This window comes from Hydra vulgaris, chromosome 15 (assembly GCF_038396675.1).
Source record: "Hydra vulgaris chromosome 15, alternate assembly HydraT2T_AEP".
NCBI classification, from domain to species: domain Eukaryota; kingdom Metazoa; phylum Cnidaria; class Hydrozoa; order Anthoathecata; family Hydridae; genus Hydra; species Hydra vulgaris.
The window spans coordinates 30,069,686-30,092,451 of NC_088934.1; positions in this window are offsets into that span (position 1 = coordinate 30,069,686).

The following is a 22,766-nucleotide window of genomic DNA, read 5'->3' on the forward strand; positions in this document are numbered from 1 at the left end:
AAGTTTCACAGGAAACAATTGGTGATGCTGAATCAAAATTGTCAAAACAAATATGTGATTTTTATATTAGTGTATCGTGTTATGGGACATTGCAGCTTAGGGGATTTTCCTCATTAAATGGTCATTAAATGTTTCTAGACTCTCATTGGACAGTGAAAAAGTTTTAGACGTTGAGGTAATAAGTCAATTTTGCAGAGGATGCTCTTTAAATCAAAACCTTGCAAAAAGAAATCCTACTGCTTATGCCAAGTGGAAATATTTACATATTTTTTAATGAACTTCATTGGTTCTTCAAGTGGAATGAAATGCGAAAGAGCCAGTCGCATTTTCTAGCAATCGATTCAAAAATATAAACTAAAGTATGTTAATTTTTTGGGTGATGGATATAGTAAAAGCTGCAATATTGCCAAGGATGTTTATCCTAAAACTCAATGAACTAAATCGGGATGTGTTGGGCACTATCAGAAACCTGTTCGAACCCGACTTCGAAAATTGAAAAGAAGTGAGAGGACTAGGTGGTTGTGGAAGATTGACAGATGCAACAATTGATCGATTGCAAAAAATTTTTGGTTTTGCAATTAGACAAAATACTCGTTATTAAGTTGCCATTAAATCATCAGCACTTGCAACTTCTTTTTACGCGGCATCATCGAAAGATAACAACTAGCACTACCCACATTGTCCTACGGGTGCAAGTATGTGGTGTAAATTTAACAGAATCAAAGTAATTAAAACCAATACCTACAAGCCAGGCCCTGGTCTTCGTTTAGAGGTAATACACAAAATCAGACATGTTTTTGAGGATCTCACTAATAATGATGATCTTAAAAAATGTCTTCACAGTAAAACACAAAATGCGAAAGAGTCTTTTAATGGAAAAACTTGGAATCGTATACCGAAAACAAAATTTATCACCATTACAGTGCTTTCGCACTGTTTGTTTGGTGTCTATGACGCTGTAACTAATTTTAGTATTCGGATGAAATCGTCAGCCCTAAGTTATGAAAAACTTAACATAATTTCTGGCTATTATACAATAAACGGTTCAAACACTATAAACAAAATCCATCTTAAACGGTCAATCCATCGAGGAAACCCAAATAATAAATTGCGTCGTCAAAATTAAGGGCTAAAAAATTGAAAAAAAGTGGCAAAACCAAAGAAAATGAAGACAAATTATATGAAAAAGGAGGTTTTTCCGTTAAACTAGAGTCTTATATGTAATATTTCGTACGTTTGGAAATTTTTTCATTTAATAATTTTACGTTTTTAGCGTTTTCTCAGTTTGAGGTTTTTCAATGAGCCGGCCAATTTTGCAAGAGCATCGCTTAAGCTTTGAAAAAAAATTTAACTTAAAATGATTTTGATAAATAATGTTTGCAGTTAAATAAGAAAAATAAAATTACAAGCATGAGATAATAAAAGTTAAATAAAAAAACAAGCGAACAAAAAAAAACATTCAAAAAAGAATATAGTGAATCATTAAGCCAATACAGTATTGGCCTAATGTTGTCCCAATGTAGTACGATATTAGCAAAAAAACTACTTGCAGAATTGAAATATTACGTCGAATAAATACATTGACTTAATGTTGTCTAAATGGGATAAATTTGCCAATGTTAAACTTACGTTGGTCCAATGTAATATTTTGCATGAATATAATGATATGATATAATGGTGTAATAGAAAATCTATAAAATTAGTCTTGGGACCTTTCCAATTAGCTTAAAACGGCTAGTTTGTGATTGCAAGTTAAAAAATTTCATTGCAGTTTGACTATTCCCAAGTATTTTTATAAGCATTACGCCCTCAAATTTTATAAACCATTAAAAATACAGTGAAAAACTTTTCAAAAACAATAAAACACCTTGTGGGAACCTTTTATGTTTTGAGATAAATGTATTTAAAGTAGGACCCAAATTAAAAAATACGTAGTTTCAGTCTATGATTCTTAGACCATAAAAAAACTATAAATTATAAAAAATAAAATTCAAATTTATTTTTTAGTCTACCAGTTAATATACTCAAAAATTTACAATATTTAAACCAATACATAAATAACTAAAAGAACAAGTGTACCATTAGGGTAGAGTTTCCATAGTTGCAACAGCGCCTTAATTGGAAAACTTGCATAAACTTTTGAAAAAAAATAATCATGTCTATATTTTGCTTTTTTTGGTAAAACGCCTTATGTTTTGACACATTGCAGTGATATAACAAAATAGTCCAAAGTTTCCTTGATTGGAGCTATAGTGTTTTCCTTATTTAATTAGTAATAAAATTCGAGGGTTGTAATAATAGTTCAAGCGCAATTTAAAAATACTTATTAACAACCATTAACCTTAATAATAATACTTTATTTAGTGATTTTTAGTTTCATAAAAATGTTTGTATACTTTGAGTTTGTCAGGGGAATAATAATCTTATTATAAGTTTTGAATGAACTGTTTAAATTTTTACTGTAAAGAAAAAAATCGTTTTTAATAAATTTTGTTGATTTGGGTGTTTTCTTTTTAAAAAAAACCTGTTTTCATTAAGGAATAAAAATGTTCCGATCTAGGAAACCAGTTGCCTTGATTTGAACAAAATTTTATCTTTCCAAAAACAAAAATAATATTCAATAACAGTGCAATCAAGTAAAACTAAGGTTAAAAGTATAGAAAGGTTGTCAGTTTGTATTTATCAAATCATAGTTGTTTTCACAATTAAGCCATCATTGTTTAATAAATATCTATTCCTAATGTGTTCCAATTAAATCAACTTTCTCCTACTTCCTTTAAAGAATAAAACTGAAACTATTTAGAAAACATTAGTAAAACAATAATCATTATTATGCCCCTTATGTTTAAGGGTTTAATGAGAGATTTAAAAAATGATGAATTTAGGTGCACTCTTCTTCTTTTTTCCTTTATATATAATTTTACACGAATGTTTTTGAGCACCAAGTTTTTTTATAAGATTTGTATGTTGCGTACTACCTCATGATATATTAACATAATTGGTGAAACAGTGAATTTAAGAGAAATACATTAGTTTAAGACATAGTATATTAATATAAAGACGAGCTGGGTACATCATACCAATGGTATTATGTATTGAGTCAAGATTAATGCTTGGCAACAAGTTTTCCAAAGAACATTAAAAAATGTTTCTGTTTTTTTTTTTCCTTTTTTAGAAATAGATCATGTTTTTAACTTTTAACGAAAGTTTATTTGCTGGAAAACAATCATGTATCTTACTTAAATTCGAGTTCGTGTCCGCATAAAGTTGATTTTATACAATGGTTGGGATGAAAGAGATTTGTATCATCTTCAAATAAAAGTGAGTTTAGTTTGACCAATGGATTACAAAAGTTATTTCTATACACTAAGAAGAGAGGCTCTAGTATTTATACTTGTGGTACTCCACATGGGATTTTAAGTATTCCGTATTCCTTGTTTTGAACATATTGTTTTCTATCAGTAAGGCAATTTTTAATCCAATTGTAGCCCTGATCAATTACTTAACAACTAATAATTATAAATCATTGATAGCTGTCTACTTATAAAATGCTGGAAGCCGTTGTAGTCAACTAGTTTAAGAGTAATTAAATGTAATTTTTGCAACTTATAATGCTCCCAAAAATTCCGCAGCATTTCATTTTGTAGCGTAAACTGTTCAATGCCTTTGATTGCATCCTTTTTATAGCCACTTGTAACGCTTTATGTGCCATTTGTAACGCTTTATACTGTTTTTATCGTTGAAGTCTACTAGTTCAAGTATGTTTGTGTGATTTAAAGGATATACTATACCAAATTTACTATGATTATACATATTCGGTCTATCTTTATCTCCCTTCACCATTATTAATTATTTAAGAGTGAAAATAAGCGTATAATTAAGCGTATAAAATAAAAGAATTTTTTAGTATAAATTCTTTTTTTAATTCAACGCATTTTTAAAAGAAGCGTGTAAAAAGGTAATATTTGATAAAGTAGGATGACAGAAAGAGTGTTTTTTATAACGCTTAGTCTGTAATAAAATTATATTATTAGAACTGTAATAAAGTTTTAACTAGAAGATGTGGCAAAACTTTATTTCATTTTTAAATTTTGGAACTGCAGCAGTAAAGATAATACTTGCCCAAACAAAAATAAGTTTTACACCAAACCCTAAACACCAAAACCTTTGCCCTTGCTTACTCACGGCCTAAATTTAACATCTACGTCAAGTAAAAAAAAAGTATTTAGTGACACATTGATGACTCATTATTTTTTTCAGTACTTTCTTCAGCAACACTTCTCGATTTTATTAAACTATTAAAATTAAAATAGTTACGTTCAGAGATATGCCGTAACTTCGTTACGTTCGGAGATATGCCTTAAATTCTGAAATGTGTGATTTCAGCTTACAATTTTTTAAGTAATAAAAGGTATTTATTTTATCACATGTCACAACGTCACATAATAATCTGTATTGATCTACCATTACTATGTCGATATCTTGATTGTTTTGAAGCTGGAAACTTTTACTGACTCATCTTGTTTATTTGATATCAATGAGAAGTCTTCTTTGTATACGTTTCCCTCTGCTTCATTAACATTTTCCTTTTGTTAAATTGTTGTATCTACGCCATCATTAAGAATTTTACAAGGTATATACCTTGTTGTTGATAGTTATTACTTGTTTCTTACATCTTTTCTGGTTTTGAAAATTTTGCCATACTGTCTCTTTGTTTTTCTGCAGCTTCTTCTCTTTTTTTTTAGTTTATAATATACACGTATACTTTCGTCCAGCATCTCTATCTCAAGTAGTCATTTTTGGAACTTTCTAAAAACAATTATAAAGAACAACAACATAAGATTTGACGGAAAAATGTAATCAATATGGGTAAAATTAACAAGAATATTTTTAAAAAATTTAAAAAATAGAACGTTTTTTAATCGTAAATAATAAAAACATAACTTTTTTTAATTGGGAATTATAAAAATAAAATATTATTATCATACATTATAAAATTATAACACTTTCATAGGAATGTCAAAAAGCTTGTTTTTTAATCAAAAACATAAGGTTTTCTTCAATTATATTGTATAAGAAGTAAACAATATGGTTCATAAAACATATATAGTGAGCTTGTGTTTTTTGAACATTATTCTTACTTTGTTAATATTATGCACGTTTTTCACATAAATAGATAAAATAAGTCAACTTTGTTATGCCTAATTGCGGGGCCTTGTGTGACTGCACCGCTTGCACCGCCCTTCGGCCGGCTCTGGCTATCAAAATACATATAAGTTCAGTTTAATATTGACAATATTAAACTGAACTTGTCCCACATTAAAACAGCATCTGCATATAATAGTTTTTCAAAAAAATGCATACTATGCTTACAAGAAAAATTTAATATAAACAAACATGCGAACCCAAAATATTTATAAAAAAAAGTATTGGAATTTCTAATTTCATTTCTAAATATCTATTTGATTTCCAAATCCAGCCATCAAAATAAGTTTCTCCTTAAAAACTAAAAAAGCAATGCGCTTAAATAATAGTTAAATAAATCTTAAATTAATCCCCCCATTTAAAATAAACTTAAATATATAACTATAATATATAAAAAAATATATAATATATAATTATATGAAAATATAATATAAATATATAACCCCATAAAACTGAATTAAATAATATAATAAGTTTCTCCTTAAAAACTAAAAAAGCAATGCGCTTAAATAATAGTTAAAAAAATCTTAAATTATTTCCCCCATTTAAAATAAACTTAAATATATAACTATAATATATAAAAAAATATATAATATATAAATATATAAAAATATAATATAAATATATAACCCCATAAAACTTGAACAAATCCCCCCATTTAAAAAATTTATTTTAGAAAGGCAATTTTAAGAACTGTTTTTGAAAAGTGTCAACAAATTCCACAAATATGAGAAAATTTACAGTATTTAAGACATTTACAACATCCTGTAATTTAACTTCTGGTATATTGAAGTTTAATTAATTTGATTAATCATTATTGATGAGTCTTTATTGATAAAATACAGTGTAAAATATTTTTAATAAGTAGTTTTTTATATTTTATTTTTAATATAAATTATAAAAACTCACTAATTATTACAAATTTTATTCTGTTAGGGTACTCAGACACAAGTAGCATTTTAGAAGTGCATTACCGTATTTGTAACTTAAAAAGTGTTATTAGTTTTTTTTAAACACTAAAAAGATTTAAAAACTAAATAATATTTACAGTGTAACATTTTCTGACTAAAAAATTTTTTAGTTGGGGACATTATTACTGCCCAGCTAGTACACTTGCGTATCTGATTAAAGAGACATTATTTATGTTTTTTAACGTTTAAAAGAAACATAAATAGTTTACATTTTTTAACGTTTAAACGAAACATAAATAGTACTTAATCAATCAGACGCTGATTAGTTATAATAAGCATAAACTAATGGCATAGGCAATGTTGATTTATCAAAACCTGTAATATGCATCTTTATATATATATACATATATATATGCATAAGTACATATATACAATAAGATATATGCTTATAATGTATTATATATGCGTATAAATATACGATGTTTAATGTGTATATATAAATATATATATATATATATATATATATATATATATATATATATATATATATATATATATATATATATAGATCTATACATATATATTTATATATATATATATATATATATATATATATATATATATATATATATATATATATATATATATATATATATATATATATATATATATATATATATATATATGTATACTAAAATAAAAAGCAAATAAATTAAATTGCAAAAAAATGTTTTTATTTATTAAATGTAGTTTATATTGATCCTTTATTTTACACAACATCCCTTCAAAAAAGGCTGCTTAGCAGAAATTGCGACGATTGGAACCTAGGAAAAAAAAACTAATGTTAGATTTAATTAAAAAAAAAATTATTATTATTACCTAATTATATTGTAGCTTTATCATATGCTTTTAGTTTTCTATTAGGATGTTAATAAAAATCACTATAAAGTCATGTTGATAAAGATTTCTATGAAAAAAAAGTTTAAGTCCTACTATATCCTGTTTCAACCACTATTGTGTTTAAATTATGAAATTTTGTTACTTATATTGTTAAAAATCAAAAACATAAGGAATTAAAGAGACAATTTAGTTCTGATCGGTAATTTTAAGAGTTTCAATCAACAATGGAGTTAAAAATATCAAAGCAAATCTTTACAAGATACGAACATAAAACTACTAAAATTATTTAATTAACGGTAATTTAAAAAGTTATTTTTTATTAAAAATGCTTTTTTTACGTGTTGTTTAAAAAGTTTCTGCTTAAATAACTAAATAATACAACTTATTTTCAAAAGGTATCAATTGTACATATTTTTAGAAAGCAACTTGTACTGCCAACCTCAGTTGATTATGAAATTTAATTGGCTATTAATTGAGTAAGTTTGTTTTCTTTATGCTTATAGATAACTGTCAAACGCTGCTTTATTATATATTGCAAAATTTTAGGGCTTTATAAATATTATTGATATAAATAAAAAAAGTTGTGAGCAAATCCCAGAAGAACTGCCAGTGCATTTTTTGGGTTTCAGTTGGTCCAATTAAAAGATTCAAATTATATTTCGCCCGTAATAATTGATTTAAACTGTAAGGTTAACTATGCTCTAACGCCATGGTTAAAATATTTTTAAAATAGGATTTCAGTATCAACAAAATGTTTTCGTAAAAAAAGCACTTTGCAAAACTGATGGTATCAAAGGTTTTTTCAAAGATCAATTATGATGCCACATTTAAATATTTCTTCATCAAGATTTTATTTTATGTTTTTAATCAAGTTTTATAATGAAAATAAATGTTAAATAAGTTGTTCAAAAATATGATGGAAAGAAATATTAGTCTTTAACTTTTCAATGAAAGTTTACAATCAGTTTTAAACATTGACACAACTTGAGCTGTCTTGAAAAGTGCTCTTGAAAATTTGTGTAAAAAAACCATTTAAGGTTATAAAAACTTTGATGTTTTTTGTTCAAAGTAGTTATGCAGGTATGTTTTTTGGTCCGAGCAATTTACTAGAGTCAAAGGAGTTGATAACTTTAGAGATTTTAGTGGAAATTCATAGACTTATTGAAAAAGATTTAGAAAAAAGATTATTTAAGTATTCTGTACAATGACTCTAAGATTGAGATATTTTGAATGTACGTCCAACATTAGTGAAATAGTTTAACATAAGTTGTTAAAATATTGCAGATATAGTTAGGATTTGTTATTTTTGTATTACTGTGGGTAAGTTTAGTAGGGTTTGTGTCGAAAATGGATTTAATTTCGACTATATTTAAAAAATTTTATAAAAAAACGTGAAAGAAAGTATGCGCAAATATCTAATTTGTGTAAACTTTAAGTTTTGTAATGTTTAAACGTATGACATGTTTTACAATTTAACTTTTAATTGAAAATTACATTGCGGCAATATCTCATTAGGTTTATTCAATAGGATTTATCTGCAGGTAAAAAATCTTTTGTTTGTTGAATATCATTATAACCCTTAATATATGTTTAGTAGCCAAAGTTGTTAGCTTGCTGCGCTTCTGATGTAGAGTGCCGTGGTTTAAATCTTACCTTGCCACAATATCTTTTTTTTTTAAATCCTTTTTGAGTTTTTTTAAATAAAAATAAAATAGTTTTAAAATTCTTTGTATATTATTAACATATATAGAGTAACTAAGAACTTTTAGAAATGCCTAAAATTTTTTAAAAACACCAAAATGCCGGGTAAAAATTGTTACGCCACTGACTTGTTAGTGATACTTATGTTATTAATGTGCCCAGGTAACTAGTCATAATAAGCTGCGGATGATCTCAAAAAAATAGATATACCTGCTACTCCAAAATGTGTTGCTGTGGAAATTTTTATCGCGAATTTTTTTTGTTTGCTACGACTTCAAACGGCTAGATTAAAAAAAGTGAAAATATATTGTGTTTAGGGCCAGAATTCAACCTTCTAAAAATGACACAAATTAGAGCGCATTGAAGCAATGACTTATCAAAGTTAGACATGTAATAGAATAAAGAATCTTTGTAAACTCTTACACCGATTGCAATTAATCAACACTTTTCAAAAGGTTTCTTTAAAAAAGCTCAGATTTATTACATAACAGCTAATATAACATACATAATATAATCATAACCCAATATGTTATATGGAAATTTAAAAAATCTATAATAGTACTATAAAAGTCAGGATAGCTCAGTTGGTTAGGGCTCTACAAACTAAAGTTCGAAAGTTTATATTGGCCGTAGCAGCAGGATTGCAAGTTCAAATACCGGTTCCCTCTTTTCAGCGTACAAAGAGCTCTACGTAGTTTTAAATTAGTAAATTTAAAAAAAAAGTTTTAAATTTTTTTAATCTTTTCGCATATAATTGTATCAAAGCAAAATATATAGCAAAAAAAAACTTTTGATTTCTAAAATTAAATTTTAAAGTAGTTTAATTTAATACATATATGATACACAATCTTTTAAATACGCCATGCAAATTCAACCTACGCTGAGGATGTTCTTACTTATAGACGTTCGTACCTAACGCTATACAAATGGTGGAACTAAGGAGACAATGTAATTTTAGCAAACACAATTTATCAAGATAGGGAGAGTCAAATCAAAACAAGAAGCGTCAAGTTTTCCACTTGGATGAGACAAATTATATCGTATTTTTTAAATCTTTTTAATGTTTTGTACGCTTTCTGTATAGATATTAAATAAAATAACATATATGCAAAAAGTTAAAATAAAACAGTTTTTAAACTGTTATATTTTAAACAATCCAAGAATAATACTTGACACTCCTAGTTTAGATTTGCAATAACTCTCCCTCTTTTGATAATTCGTGTTTGCTAAAATTACATCGTCTATTTAGTTCCACCATTTGTGTAGCGATAGGTATGAACGTCTATAAGTAATAACACCTTTAGCGTTAGTTGAGTTTGCAGGGCGTGTTTTAAACTATTGAATATTATATATGTATTAAATGAGAAAACTTTAAAAGTCAAAATCTTTTTTTGCAATACATTACAAAAAACTTTATTACGCCTATAGGAAGATTAATAAACTTTATTACGCCTATAGGAAGACTTTAACCTCCCAAAACAACACTGATGACAGCGCATTAAACCACTGAGCCGTAGAAGAAATTTTTCTAGTAGTACAACAAACCATTTTTAAATCTTTTATAAGCACTGCCTATGCCAAAAAGGTGCGAATACTTATTTTGTTTACTGAAATTAAAGTAAATAAGGAATAAGTACAGAAATGATTTGTGAGAAATAGATAAGTATTGAAATGGTCGGTTTGATAAAGACCTGTACTTTAAGAGTTTGGATTGCTCGTAATTATATAATGTTTAAAATTTTTAACTCTCAGAGTTTTAGGTCCCAGTTGCCCCGCATTAAGCTCTGGAATCCGTCTGACTTCTCACGGACGTTCAGACGTCCAGACGTCCTTTATACCTCCGACAAACGTTCCCTAGACAAGGCACAGCCACTGGTGTATGTTATCAAAAAATTAGATAAATATGTAATGAACGCTTCGTTTGACATATATAATGTATAATGTAAAACAAGGTCTTTAACAAAACGGCATATATAACTTTACAAATATATGTTTATATATATATATATATATATATATATATATATATATATATATATATATATATATATATATATATATATATAATATATATATATATATATATAAATATATATATATGTATATATATATATATATATATATATATATATTAATATATATTTATATATATATATAAATATATATATACATATATATATATAAATATATATATATATATATAAATATATATATATATATATCGATATTTAAGGCTATTTTGTATTATAATAATAAAACAAAACTCATAGTCGTAAAAGAGTGCTCAATATTAAAAAGATACTTCAAATAGAGCGATACATTTATATTAACGAAGAAAAAACAACTTTTTCTATGGTACTTTAAGTTTCTTGCCTATACGGCAATCATCGGTATTCAATGGCTGATGATTGCCGTAAAGGCATGAAACTTAAAGTATCATAGAAAAAGTTGTTTTTTTTCGTTAAATATATATATATATATATATATATTTATATATATATATATATATATATATATATATATATATATATATGTGTGTGTATATATATATATATATATATATATATATATATATATATATATATATATAATACATATATATATATATATATATATATATATATATATATATATATATATATATATATATATATATATATATATACATATATATATATATATATATATATATATATATATTTATATATATATATATATATATATATATATATATATATATATATAAATATATATATATATATATATTATATATATATATATATATTTATATATATGTATGTATATATATATATATATATATATATATATATATATATATAATATATATATATATGAAACAATACCGTTTTATATATGTATATTATATAAACCAATTTAATTAAAAGTAAAATAAGTAACAATTCATTATTAGTTAAATAGTAAAATGTTCAAGAACTAAGAATTCAGCAATAACTTTTAAGATTAGAGGAAACACCTTAACTGATATTATTAAAAAAAAGAAAAAAAAGAAAACAAACAAACAAAAAAAAAAAAAAGTTTATAAATTCTGAGACATATTTTATATGATTGAATTTTAGTTTAAAAGAGGCATTTAAAATCGGATATGTTTAAATCCATAAGTAATAACACCTGTTTTGATTCATTTTTAAATTGATATATACTAACTTTTTTCATATTTGCAATAATAGGAAACTTTTTCCACAAATAGGGTCCACGATATTGAATTCAGTATGTAATTTGTTTTGAATTACATTTATGGACAATGTAGTTATTATTTGGGTATTATGTCGGGTATTTATGCACTACTTTTTCAAAATAGGACTGAAATATTTTAGGATTTTAGGAGTCCCATTTTTGTTTTATACATGAACATTAAAACTTGATGTAAGTTTTTTTTATAAACATTTAATGCGCAGAGTATACGCAGAAGAGGCTAGTATGGAGCAATTTTATCAGCTCCAAATAATATTCTGCAGGCATGTTTTTGTTTACTGTATAATTTTTTTAATTTTGTGTAATTTGTACTTGCCCATGCAATATTACAATAAACCAAATAAGAATGAATGAAAGAAAAATATAAACTTTAAAGATTTATTATTTAGAAATGGCTTAGCCCTATATATCATGGTAATACTTTTTGATAATTTTTTTTCAATGCTTTTTATATGATCACTCGATATGGGCGTAATATTAGATGAACATTTACTTCCACGTGAATATTCATCTAATATTACGCCCAAAAAGTTAACTGAAGTTTCTCTTTTAATGTTAGCGTTATTGATTATTATATTTGGCAGTTTAATGGGAATATTTCCTAATTTATTTACTTTATGAAATAAAATACACTTGGTTTTATCCACATTTAGAGACAGTTTATTACTTATAAACCATTCATTAACCTTACCCAACTCTTCGTTTGCTGTTTCAAAAAGTGTTTTAATATCTCAGTAAGAATAAAAAAAATTGGAGTTATCTGCAAAAAGAATTCAATTTAAGAAGTGTGTTGCTAAATTTAAATCATGTATATGTAATAAGAATAATAAGGGTCCTAAAATAGAGCCCAGGGGGGCACCACAAGTTACAGCATATGGTATTGTTTATTTTTCCGCATATTGGATAAATTGCATTCAATTGGTCAAATAGCTTTTGAACCAAAGTAAGTTAATATTTTTTACTCTATAGTATTCAAGTTTTTTTATTAGTATGTTATGGTTTACAGTATCAAAGGCCTTTGACAGATCAATGAAAACTCCTTATGAAAAGTAGTTAGTACATAATGCGTTTGTTATTTGATTGACTATTTCAAGCACTGCATGTTCAGTGAAACATTTTTTTAAAACCAAACTGTTTTGAGTACAACATATTGTTTTCTGATAAATAATTAAATAGCCTGTTGCATATTATTCTTTCAAGCAATTTTGAGAAACACGGTAATATAGATATAGGTCTATAGTTAGAAATAATAGAGTCATAGCCAGTTTTAAAAACCGGTGTGATTCGCGCAATTTTTAATTTTCCGGGACAATACCTGTTTTAAATGAAAGATTAAAGATGTGAAACAAAAGAGGTTCGATTATATGATAAACAGATTTTACAATATTAACGTTAATTTTATCAAATCCAGCACTTTTGTTAGTTTTAAGATTATAAAAGGCGGTTCGCAATTCAATTGATATAAGATTAGGTTCATCCATAACTTTATCGTAATTTTTTAAATAAGACTCAAATGCAGTTGAATTCTGAGGAATTTTACAAAAGGTATTGTTACAAAAGAAACACCACAATTAAATAATGTAGTTCCACCGCTCGAGAAAACATCATTATTGCAAGTTGTTGAAGAGTATCTTTGGTTTTTTTCTGCCCCTTAAATTTTGGAAAAGATTTCCCTGCGTCTTAAAATTGCTGTATTAAGACGGCCGAAAAAAAAAGGCATAGTCCGCTAAAACTCTTACTTTATCACCTTTCAAGAAGCGACTAAAAGAACATGAAAACAATGTGAAAAAAGTTACAAGCACCCATAATGCAAAAAAAAAAAGCTGCACTCAATAAAGTGATCAAGCAAAAAATAAAATCAACAAAATTAAGGACAAAACAGGTGAAGCCTGATAAGCAGAAAGAAAAAAAACTTAATAAAAAAAAGAAACAAAAAACGAGAAAGAAAAATATGGTTTCTGCCTCTGAATGTATTACTCATACAACTTTATGCAGCATATGTTTTTGTGCATACAATGTGTCACCATTCAATGATTGGACACAATGTATTATATGTATATCTTGGTACCACTTTACGTGTGATCCAGAAAGTTCAGACTTATGCTTCAACTGTGAATCATAGTTTTGTATATATTATTCGAACATTTATGTTAGTTTTTTAGTTATTTTTTTTAAATAACTAATAATAATAACTTTTATTTTTAAGAACTTAGTTTTTATAACTGTGTGAAAAAAGGTGTATTTGTTTGGGGCAAGATGGACTCCTTAGAGCATCTTGCCCCACGGCTGGGGCAAGACGTTTTCTTGCACAATTAATTGTTTTTTCGATTTTTAGACTTACCAGCAGTAATAAAGTAGTTTTTTTTTATCTTACTAATGTTTTTTTCTTATAAGTAGACGTTGATATTAAAAAGAAAAAGCGCTAGAAAATGTAAAAGTGATTGTTATGTACAACTAAGTTTGTTAAATCTTGCTCTACCCTACTTTAATGCCTGAACATGTTTAAATGATAGATAGCCTTCATTTTTATCATTTTTAAAACTTTACATTAAAGGATAATTGCTGCTTTTTCACGGTCTTGTTTTGCCCCACACACAGTTTCGTTACTTTGTTTGTCGTAGCTTATTTTCAGAAATTATTATTATTTTTTTCGTTTTCTTACAGCAATGAGTTTTAAAAAATGTGTAAGAAAATAACTATGTTAACTGTTAATAGTTTATCCACAACCAGCACTTTTTTTTTGGTGTCCCTATATGCCCCGTTCTGCCCTACTTTTTCTGAAACAGTGAAAACTATATAAAAGTTTTAAATTGTTAAACAGTATTTTATTTATCAATTTTGACCAGGATCCAGGTCATTGTTTTTGGATCCAGCTCATTTTTCTAATGCGTAAATGTTATGGCTACATTCTTAACATTTAAATGCTATTAAACGCTTGTGAATAATTTATTTAAAAACGTTATAAAGAACTTTATTTATTTATTAATTTATTACTTACCGCTACCAGATATTTTTCGGTAACGCCTCCCCTTCCCACCTTCTTTATACATCCTTTGTATCCTTCTATGGTTGCAAATGTTGCAGCAGGCCTTGATAATGTCATTTGTATCATTAAAAGACAAAATTCATGCATAAAAAATCTATAAGTAATTAAAAAAAATAAAAAACCTTGAATATTTATATTTACATAATCAAACAAAAAATCATTGACTTTATTTCATAAAAAGTTAAATTATTTTTTTAACAAAAGTTTAAGTATTTTTTTTAAGATTTTATTCACGTAAAGCTGAGTAAATTGCTTAACTTTTCGTGAATAAAAATTTTAGCAAAATTTGTCAAGTTTTTGTTTGCGTAAAGCTGACCAATTACTGAGTAAATGCAATTGCTTATTTTTATCCACCTAACCAATAACTTGACACTACAACTTCTTAGTTCGGTTTCGATGCACATCGCCAGAACATCTAGTTTGGTGTCGCTTTGTTCAGGTACTCCCGATGCCATGCCGCACGGTCAGAGAGCCACCCTAAAATAACACCCCAACATTTCGTTTCCGCCGGTGTTGACGGTATAAAATGTTAATTAATTGTGTGACGCTTTCAGTTCCTAAGGTTGGTTGACTAGTGTTTAAAATTAATATGCTTCCATGGCATTGCCAAGTGGGCAATCTGCCAATCGTTTTTAATTTTTTTGTATTTTTAAATTTAACAAAAATAAATAACCATATTTGACAAGTTGTTTGTTATCAGATAAATTCTAATATTTCGGAAATTATTTTCATATGGTTTATCTTAACCGTTTTTACTAAATTATTTATGCTATGTAAGTATAACGAATCTAGCGAACACGAGATTCACTTTCTTTGTGAAACGAAGCGCATTAAATATTGAAAAACTCCAACTTTTAAAACTTGTACTAATTATTATCGTATGTTAAAATAGATTAGGTCTTAAAGGTGAGTACGTTAATGGATACGTAAGGAGAGTAACAAAAGTCTGTTCGTATTTGCTTATTTAAAAAAGTGTACATACAACAAATGACATAAGGAAACCCAAGTTTAAATAAAATCGTGATTTATCAATAAGTCGCAATTATAAAATGGCAGTAAAATCTCATCCAATGAAAAATAAGTTGTAATCATTTAAAAATATATATATTGACAGCCTAAAGCAAAAGTATGCTAAGTTATTTTTTTTTATATTTTAGAATAATCACAAAAAACTATTTCTTTCAAATTAAACTTTTTATAATCCAGCAGGTTCTGTTATCACTTAAATAATAAAAATTAAATATAGAAAAATCACTTACACCACTTTTGATTTAGGTTTTTAGAGTTTTTTTGTTGTAGTTAACATGTAAAAACAGAAAGAATACATTTATTTAACAAATGTCAATAAAAATAAAAAAATTCACGTAATGTTTCCTATTAATAAGATCTAAATCTGGTAAGTTAACACTTAATCTAATAAGTTTGTATTATCTTTCAGCTTTCAGCATTTAGAAGTTGAAGACAAAGTTCCCTTTTTCTGAGTTTTAGCATCACAAACAATAAGTTTTACTGAGTGTGTTTAAATAAATAAATTTCTGTATATCAAAATATTAAAAAAACAACTATTAAAAATAATTATAGTTATGTCGTTATACTATAAAGCCAAATGAAAATCATCACCATCCATTGATTAAAAAATCATTTTTTTGAAAATAAATATTCTTTCTTTTAATTCTGGGAAATTAATCTTATTTATAAAAAGAGATAACTAGTAATTAATCACAAGTTGAAAGTTTTGATTCGATAAATCACAGAAAAGTTTCAATAAGGTAAGCCACATAAAAGTTTTGAATACATGAGCCACAAAAAAAAGGTTTTAATAAAGTCAAAAGGCTTGAGTCGAATCCATGTTAGACTAGTAAAATTGTTATCAACAAAAAGATTTTAATGCCTTGGATCCAGGAGATTAGATAAGAACCACATTTATGCATCCATAATATTGATATATATGCATATAAACATATATGTTTGTTATTTATTTAAACATTTATCAGCTACTCAAATCCAGGATGGGGTATTGCCTGAGAAAGATAAATATCAAGGTTCTACAAAAATAGCTTCAATGACACAGAAAAAGCTCAACTTTTTAATAAATTATTCTTTTAAACATTTTTATAAGTTTTTTTTTCAATAAATATTTTTGAAATAAAGTTATATTGCTGAGCCAATTATTATTTGACATACGTTATATTATATATAATTAAATTATTATATTACAAAAATTTATATTGAAAAAAAAAAAAATTATTTTATAAAAAAAAAAAAATTTGACATACGTTATATATTGCATAAATATATTAAAAGGATACTAGGTTCCTTGTGTTTTTCTAAATTAACATCTGAATTAAGGTAAAATTGTAACTTGTTGTTTATAATATGTAATAAAATTATTTAAAAAAATAATTAGTTTGCTAGCATAATGCAAATAACGTGTGTCCATTTGATTCTGGTCATCCAGGGTTCCCACCAGTCCTGGAAACCCCTTGAATTTAAAAGTAATCCTGGATTTTTTCAGTTATTCTGAAAAATCTTAGAAAAGTTGTGGCGTTTCCATACTTGTTAATTTAATATTGTTTGTTTCAAGTATATTTAACCTTTTTTTTTTATAAATTATTTTATTTTTGGAAAATACCAAACTTTTTTATTGTTTATAGATATTTTTAGTCTTTCTTAAAAAACTTGCACATACACTGTGTGTGTGTTTGTCTGTGTGTGTGTATATATATACTGCCTTCGGATTTAGGGTTGGCATTCGGCCGACTAACTGTTAACCTAGAAATGTTTGAGGTCAACAAAAAATTGCCAACCTCATTTCTATGTTTTATGGTCAAACCTTTGTTTCACATTTTTCTCCCGAACTAATGGCAACCTCGCACAGATTAAGGTAGGTAAATAATTGCTGACCTCATATTTCCTAATTCGGAGCGCTGTATATATATATATAAATATATATATATATATATATATTATATATATATATATATATATATATATATATATATATATATATATATATATATATATATATATATATATAATATATATATATATATATATATGTATATATATATATATATATATATATATATATATATATATAATATATATATATATATATATACACACATAATATATATATATATATATATATATATATATATATATATATATATATATATATATATAAATATATATATATAAACTATGTTAGTGCATTCTACAAACAGAGTGCTCAATGTTCTAAAAGAACAGAGCAATAATAAATTAGTAAAAACACTTATCTAATTTTTGATTACTTCAACACTGTGTTTCACCATCAATAGGTTCATCAGGAAGAATGTCTAAACATTTATTATATAAGCATTTTATGTTTATATAATAAATATTATTTACAAATGCATTGTTTCATCGCAAAACAACCCTGATAAACATTATATTGGCTTAACTGAGGGCAAATGGAAAAAACGATATGCCAATCACAAACAATCTTTTAAACATAAAAAATACTTAAAAGAGACTATGCTGTCTAAATATATTTGGCAACTAAAAGAAAAAAATATTAATTTTAAATTAAACTAGTCTATCCTAAAAACTGCGCCTGCTTATAACAACATTTTCAAAAAATGTATACTATGCTTACAAGAAAAATTTGAAACTATTACTCATTTAGATCAAGAAAATTTACTGAATAAAAAATCAGAATTAATTTCTAAATGCAGACATTAAAATAAGTACCTTTTAAAAAATTATAAAAACAAATGACCAGTCCAAATATATCCTTATTCAAAAGAATTCTTTTCATGATTTTTTAATTATCTTATGTTGTTGATGCAACTTCCTGGTTGAAAAATACTACAGTTATTACATAATTAATTATAACAATTCCCAACTTCCTGTAAAATAATTTTTCTATAATTTGAAAATTTTTTTATGCTTAGACATTCTTCCTGATGAACCTACTGATGGTGAAACACAGTGTTGAAGTAATCAAAAATTAGATAAGTATTTTTACTAATTTAATATATATATATATATATATATATATATATATATATATATATATATATATATATATATATATATCTATATATATATATATATATATATATATATATATATATACAGTATTTGACAAAATATTTGCAACCAACATCAAACAATGCTAAAAAGTGTTCCTAATTTTGCATGTCTTAAAAACGAAACGAACTATACTACCACAGCAAACAGTTCAGGAGTCTGGAGTCATAGCATGCCATGACATGAGCAATCAGCTGACAGGTGACAGCACACAGGCAGAATTTCGTTGACAAGTGCCATTTTGCAGGGGACAAAACAAATGCAACTTTTTTGGTTTGTTTCATTTTCTTAAGTCTGGTCCGTGTCAACGTTACGGAAGTTTTTAAATAATTAAAGGAAGTGTTCAGAAGTTTACAGAAGTTTCCAGAAGCATGCAGAAGCTTCCAGAAGTTTCCAGAGGAAGCATCTGGATGCATCCAGAAGTATCCAGAAACATTCAGAAACATCCAGACGCATCCAGAAGCTTCCAGAGGCATCGAAAAGAAGCATTTAGAAGCTTCCAGAACAGGTTCACACAGGTTCATTTTACTATATAAGAGACATGTAAATCGACATGTAATTCAGTCAGTATATGCAAGTCAATCAGTCAGTATTATCAAGACAGTTTAAAAAAGTGAATTTTATCAAAGTGTTTTATCGAAGAACATCAGTACAAGAAGTGAAATGCAACAAGTGTTTCATTATATCAATACAGTCCACATCCAACCAAGACGTTGTGTTCCACAGAGCATTATTGTATCATCACAAGGTAAATGTAACACGGTAAGCCTTGAGAAGCGTGATTACTTATTTTTAATAAAATTCTACAAAAAATAGCAGCAATGTAAACAAAGCTCTATAAGTTGTTTCTGATATAGTAAGCTTGGTAGAACTTGGGATTTATCTTTGTTTAATTGATCTATAAGAATTAAAGTAGCTTCTTTAAGTGGAATTGATGGATACAGTTTTATTACATTGAATGAAACTTGAACTTCGTTTTCGTCAACATTTCATGCGTTTGCTTTGCTAATAAAAACAAAAGAATTTTTCAAACGTGTTTTATTTTTATTTAAGATAGATTGCATTGCTTTAACTAAGTAGTTAGATATTCCATAATTAGGTGTGCCGATAGTTGATATAACTATTCTCATAGGGTAAGCTTTTTCAGGCTTGTGAACCTTAATTAGACCATACATTCGAGGTCGGATTGGATCTCTTGGATATATACTGTCATATTCTGTTTTTGAAAATCTTTGTTTTTTATTGAGTTGTGAGAAGTATGTTTTAATTTTTATGGCTTAACTGGAAATAGCATCTTCACTTAAAACCTTTGTTTGACCAATTTGATCGCGAATTCTTACTAAAACCTTTTCGTGTTCAGTTCTCACAAACCCATTACCTTTATCAAGCGGATATATATTTCGACAAGTTTGTTTTCCTTAATTCTCTTCAGAGCTTTTCTTTGCTCTCTTGTTAAGTTTTGGCAATTTTTTTTACCCATTTTATGTTCTTTTAAAACATTTTTTCTCAAATCCTGCGCATTTTCAGTTTTTTTTTGTTACATTCTAGCTTTAAAGCAAACGACTCTGTTGTGGCATAATATCCATATAAGGGATACGTTTTAAAGAAGGTACAAAGTTGGGACTAAGATTAAGAAGGTCGTTTTGGTTATTAGGAATTTCGGTACAGCATAGGTTTAAAACAGCATTCTTAGTATGCGCAGTTAATTAACCGTTTTTAATTTTTGTTTATTTTTAAATTAATTTTGAAGAATATTAAACTTTTTAAATAATCTTATTTCGCGGGCTTTTATATATACATTATTTCGCGGGCTTTTTCAGAGGTTTGTTCAACTTTTTCATAGTCTTTTTCATCAAGAGTAGATTTAATATTTTCCTTAAGGTTTTTTGTTCCATTTGTAAAGATAAAATACGGTTATTTAGAATTGTTTATTAGACAAACTAAAATTTCAAATCGAAATCGAAAAACAATATTTATTACTCTCTTTGCACTAACAGGACTGTTGACATGTAACAATTTTGGAATATTTTTGTGTTTTTCGCACTTTTGTAAAAACATATACTGGTTTTTAGATTTAGCTACCGACTTTTTTAATAAGTGTAACTGTTTAGTTTGTTTGTAGATATCAGCGTATTTTGTTGAAATATATGACTTGAGTGTAGACATCGTGTATAAGAGTGCATGTTATATTAATAAAAAAACATCAAACATTACGAATTCTCCTTGTACAAATAATAATTTATTTTGATAAATTTTCACTGGCTAATGGACACCAGCATCATCAGCTCGTAAAATATTACAAAATTTTTTGAACGTTACAAAAAAAAACAAAAAAAAACAGTTTAATAAACTTTTTACCTGGCGTCAGGAGTTAAATGGTTTCTTTTTTCTTTACGCAAGGATATAAAAACGAAGTCCAAAATTTAGTTTTGACAAACTGCCTATTATCGAGATTTATTGCACGATTCTATGGGAAACATTGGTGCTTCTGTATTTCGAGTGCTTTACGTACTTTACGGTCGAATTTTTTTATTTTAACTTTAAGAGTTTTAGTTTTTTTCCAATTTATCTTTCAAAACTAAAAACAAATCTAGATTGCCCTAAAATAGCCAGCCTGGAACATATTTAGTTGAATGCAACTGCTGAATATGTAGTAGAAATCAGCAATTGCCACACATAGCAAGTTTTGCTCTGAAAAAATAAATTGGGAGAAAACTAAAACTCTTACAATTGCAATAAAAAAATTCGACCGTAAAGTACGTGAATCAGTCGAAATACAGAGGCACCCATGCTTTCTATCGAGTGGCGGAATAAATCTCGATAATGGGCAATATGTCAAAACTAAAGTTTGGACCTAGTTTTTAATATTCTTGTGTAAAGAAAAAATAAGCCATTCAACTGCTGCTGCCAGTTAAAAAATTTATTAAACTGTTTTTTTTTGTTTTGTTTTTAACGTTCAAAAAAGTTTGTAATATTTTACGAGCTGCTGATATGATGGGTCCATAACCCAGTGAAAACTTCTCAAAATAAACTATTTTTTGTATTAAGAGAATTCGTATTGTTTGATATATATATATATATATATATATATATATATATATATATATATATATATATATATATATATATATATATATATATATATATATATATATATATATATATATATATCTATTATATATATATATATATATATATATATATATATATATATATATATATATATATATATATATATATATATATATATATATATTTATATATATATTTATATATGTATTATATATATATATATGTATTATATATATATATATGTATATATATATATATATATATATATATTTCGTGCTCGGTTGTTTTTAATTTACCATTTCCGGGTCAGTTTAAGGTTGTTTTTTTTAAGTTTTGTTTTATAGACCGGAAAAACTTTTTTTTTAAAAAAAGAAGCATCGAGTATCTTGTAGCAGGTGGCTACAAGATATTCGATGTGGCAGCACTTCCTTATTGCAGCAGGATATAAAATAGTTGGTGTAGCAATAAACTTTTGTAACAGCAGGCTATAAGAGAGTCGATGTAGCAACTCCTCTTTGTAGAAGCAGGTTTTAAGATATTCGATGTAGCAGCAACTCCATATGGAAACTAAAAACATTATACAGTGTAGTCGATAGTTATTTTTGCATTGTCCATTATTA